The following is a 5,250-nucleotide window of genomic DNA, read 5'->3' on the forward strand; positions in this document are numbered from 1 at the left end:
CATGCTTCTTGAAAAAACATGAAAGTTTCAAAAGTGTTCACGTATATAAAAAAATTGTTTTTAGTATATATTCATTGTGTCTTTGTTAAAGATTTGTAATGTATTTAATAAAATTTCACCGTATATTTTAGTGAAAAAATATCATGTATTTTTTAAATCATACTCCCTCCGTCCCAAATTAAGTGACTCGACTTTGCACTAACTTTAGTATAATGTTAGTACAAAGTTGAGTCACTTATTTTGGGATGGAGGGAGTACATTTTAAATGTTTTTTTTGGGAAAAAAAGGAGTTCATCGTGTATTTCAAAATGTTCATAGAGATATTTAACAGTGTTATATATTTTTTATTTACATTTTTTAAATTCTTCATAATATATGTAAATATGTGTATTGTGCACTTAAAAAAGGTTCATTGTATATTTAAAAGTTTTCATATAAAAATAGTTAATAACAAAAAAGGAAGCATGAAAAAACATAGAAAAGCCTAGGGTCGACGTTGCAGCATCGACCCCCTACGTGTCTTTGGTCCCGGTACCTCGCCACCTGCTAAAGGAGTAGTGAACCTCTCCGTTTTTGTTCTTAGTTATTGTATGTCCTTGATTTCCCCTCGGTTTTGGCTCACATCCGCCACGCATCATCATCAGTAGGCTGTCGTAGCAACGTCGGGAGTGCTGCATCACAAGAACAATGTGTCATCGAGTTGCATCGTAGCACTGGTGGCTCCTCTAGTGTCGTGCCTCCCCTTCCCTTATGTGTTGTGTTGTAGTTGTGCGGCAAATGATGCCCGCTTCCGGCCTCCCTGTTCATGTGGTGCCCGCCTCCTCTTTCATCACGTGTGTTGTCGCAGCAGTGCGATGAGCAACCCTTCATCCTCTTGCGTGTTGCCCATAATTGTGAGGTAAGCATTGTCGACTTCCATCCTCCCCTTCCGTTCTACGTTGCAGCATCGGCCGTAAGCGGCTACCGCCTTCCCTTGCGTCATGCATGTTGGGTCGTAGTAGTGCAGTGAGCAGCAGTGCCTCCTCCTGCATGTTGCATCGCACCAGTGTGGCGAGCAACCCATCCTTCGCCTGCGTTTTGCATTGCAACTGTGCGGCGGGCGTCGCCCCCGCCTTTAGCAACCCCCTGGGCGCTATGTACGCCGCCCCCACTTGCAGCAATTGTGCCACTGCAACCGTGGTTTTACAACACCCCCGACAGTGCAGGAGGGAGCTTCACCACGTAAGAATGCGGTGATGCGGGTGGCAACCATTGCCCCTTCCTTTTTGCAACAACGGTGGTGCGCCATGGGGAAGATGCAACAACCGGTGGTCGCGTCTTCCTTCATTTGCAGTAAGAGCAACTGGCTGTGGTGTGAATGGAGCAGCAGGTGGTGGTCGCCGTCATTCCTCCCGATTCGTAGCAGCGATGGGCGGGTGGTTGTCGTCGTCATGGAAGCCCTCTCCTCTCTCGAGTGTGATGAACGAGACATGGGAAGAGGAAGGAGGCGAACAACGAAGAACGTGTGAAGGAGAGACGTTCGTGCAAAGAGAGAAAGCTAGAGGGGAAGCGGTAGATATATCCACAGTGACACGTGTCCCACAAAGGACATGATTTTGGTTTCACTATTATTAGACAGTGCAAATCCAGAAATAGATAATGGGTCTCAGGTCCCATTGCACCAGATTTTTAAAAAATCAAGAACAGTAAAAAATCTTTAATTTATTTGAATCAAGCATGTATTACACTCATGTGAAATGTTCCGCAAATGAATTGCTTCCATTGATTCGGAAGCCAAGAAAACAATTTTGAGATAAAAAAGTGTGAATAGTAACTTCTATATAGTGTCGATTCTGTTTTTCTTTGTCGAGAATACCACTAGAGTTGTTATCCATGAAACTTTTCACACGAGTATTACGCCAGACCACGTTTGTTACAAATAAAGTTTCAGAATTTTTCCTTTTGATATTTTAACTAAAATAGTTTTTTCCATTTCAGTGCATTGGCCCCATGTTCGATAGATCTGCGTCTGTGGAATACAAGTGGTTTCTATTTTTGAACTGGCAACATATAAATACGTATTTTTGTTCAACTTGTTGAGATGAACACTATAGAGTGGTTCATCTAGGAATTTTTGAACCCATCAATCAAATCAAATCTAAGAATATAGTACTACTATCATGCAAAAGAAAAAGCGTGCAACGTTGAAAATTGCGGACACGTGTGGCGGGATCTGGAAATTTCCGGCCACCATATATTTACTCTAGATCTAAAGAAACCCTGACTTTCATATCCCTCAAACCCCACCACCGCAATGCCGGACCTCTCCCTGCAACCACCATCTGTAATAGTGCCGCCGCTCTCGTCTGGCCAACCACCACTCGCGCCTCCACAGCCCCCCTCCTCGCTGAGTCGCGGGATGTAGCCTCTATGGCGCCTTTCCTCTGGTACCGCTACTCCCGCCCCCGTCGTTGACTCGCTGCTCTCCTACCCGGCGCCGACGGGGACGAAGTCGAGCACGGTGGGGAATCCGGTCACCACCTTTCCCTATGTATGTCAATCGTTCCCATCCACCTACGTCCTCTCTCTGTTCTTCTGGATCATGCGGCAGCGGGGAGGCTGATGTGGGACGTCATCAGATTCGACCTCCCTCCGCATCGCATCACTAATTGTCTCCGCCCCCGCCGATGGCTCATACGTTCTTCTCAGGTATATCTGGTTAATTTTCGCACACTACATCTGCAATTTCATCCTCCACACATAGCCTCCTCAGATTTTTGCTAGCTTTATGAATCTGATTGATTCCCAACTCAATTGCTAATTAGTGTCGATTTCAAGCAAGCTTGCAGCTCAATCTAACCATGTTATGTGATCTAAAGTGTTGTCCATAATGCTAGCTTCATCCAAGATTCTCCAAACACGGCCGAAGGAACAACCCATGATATTTAATGAATTACTACTGTCCACCAGTTCCCCTCCAATGAGATGGCCGGATTCTTGTAGGTGCGCCACCTTGTCTCCTTAATAACCACTAGTTACGTATTCACCAGGTACTAGTAAGTATAGTACGTGGACACAAATTTATGGTGTAGTCCCCAGCTAGTCTGTCTGATTTATTTTTGTGTCTCAAATCCTAGCTCGTCGCACGGTGCACACCAATCTTATTGATTTCTCAATGCTATGTGTCGTGTGTTGAAATAGGTTCGATTCTCCCAGCTATTCTAACAGTACTGCGCACGAGAGAATTATCAGCTAGTCTGGTTGATTTCTAAATCTATTTTGGCCCAGTTTAGCATATTTCAAGTAGTAGATTTGGATCATCATTCAGAGATGACTCGTTATAGAACTACCTACTTTACAGTAACAACACTACATTATACATGATAATCATACCATTGATACAAATGCAGGTTAATGGAGCATGGGTTGTTATCTCCAGAGACAGCAAAGAAAGCTTGTGACAAGATAACATAATAAACCACACAGTGTGGAGTATGGTGCAAATGCCAAGGGAAGAGTCGATTACAATGAAGACGAGGATGACGGTAATGACTTTATCAATAAACTCAACAATGATCTCAGATATCTAATTAAGCTTTATTTTTAGCTCACTTGCAACAACAATGAATCTGTTGTTCTCACTATATATGTGTGTATTGGAGTTCATGCAGAAAATAAACAAATACCATTTTGTCATGATTGTGACCATATTATTTCCATATACATATTGATAATGCTCTTGGTTGGTCTTTAGGGGCCCCAACTATGGTCATCGAGGCAGAGTAATGCTTGTTTTTGAAGAAAACCGATTGTTAACAAATTGGAGTCCTATTTGACAAGCACATCTCTGATGGTAATGATCTTGGTTCGTGTCAGGAAGATCTGACTTCTATTCTGGTATCAGCAGGGAGCGACGCTGCCGAGCAGCGGCATCAGCAGGGAGCCCATCTCAGTCAGTCGCCGCCTGTGGGTGGCTCAACCGGTGGTGCTCTGGTTTCGGTCGGTCGTTGTCGGCGGTGGGAGGCTCAATGGAATGGATAGCAGTCCAGGTGAAGTGAATGCGAAGGAGAATGAAGGTGGGAAAGAACCTAGCTTGCCGGCGTGAGAAAGAAAGGATGAGTCTCCCGGAGAAATTTTCGAGATGATGCTTTGCTTTGAATTGCATTGCGTTGCTTGTGTGCCAAAGAAGAGAAAGAAATAAAGGAGATGCTTTGGATCGCGTTTGCTCTTTGCTTTGCTTTGCTTGTGTCCGGCGAAAGAAGGGGATGCCTGCCATGGATGAATTGCGAGAGTAGTACAGTACAGATCGAGGACGAGAAAATTGCAGTGCATTTGCATGCCAGTTCACGGTTTAGTCGCCTGGCATATAAGTAGCTGCTGTTGAGTTGCATGCATGCTCTGTTTCGTCACTGCACTCTGAATTTGTGATTCTTCTTTCTCGCCATAACAGAAGAAGTTGTTCAAGGTACATACATCATCTGCCATTGTAACTTGAGGAGAAGCAATCTCAGCCGTCAGTTTTCACTTATCCCTCCTCGATGGGACCATCTGGGCCATCCACTAACTGAACTTAACTAACTGAACCCTGATGTGCTTCAGTTCCAGAAGCTACCTGAAAAACTGCATGCGTTAACCCATGCAAGGATCTCAGCTTGAGAGGAAAACCACTGCTGTAACGAAAATAAACTGGAAAAGTGCATTTTTCATTCTCACCATTTGGGGTGCTAATGTGTATTTCTTTGCACAACTTCAAGGAGGAGAACCCTGCAAGACATGTAGGCATGCATGCATATCAGCCAAAAGTGAGCGCAAAGACTCACTTTACGTATGCGACCTCTCTTGTTTTACGACACCAATGGACTTGACTAGGAACGAAAAGAAGCTTAGAAGAAGAGTAGCGAACGACTCTGCAAGACCTTCCTGTATATATGCATCCCTGCCTATTGAACCGTGACATATCAGTATATTTATTACCGACTGATTCTCCTATCATCTCTAGCCTTGTATAGATTTACTCCTAGAGATATTATAGGGTTAGTTGGCCTGTCATGCAAGACATCACCTGTACATATTGTAACAGACTCCGATGAATACAATTGAGTTACATCCTATAGTTTTCCACCGATCTCCATCGCTTCCGCCCTAGGTCGTCGGCGCGTCTCACGCCGCCGCCGCCTCCTCTTTCCCTGCCGCCGCCGCCGTTTCCTCCCAAGCCGCCGCCGCCGCACCCAAACCCTAATCCCTCCCACGCCGCCGCCGCCGCTTACCTCC

Source organism: Triticum aestivum, chromosome 4A, assembly GCF_018294505.1.
Source record: "Triticum aestivum cultivar Chinese Spring chromosome 4A, IWGSC CS RefSeq v2.1, whole genome shotgun sequence".
In the NCBI taxonomy this organism is placed as follows: Eukaryota; Viridiplantae; Streptophyta; class Magnoliopsida; order Poales; family Poaceae; genus Triticum; species Triticum aestivum.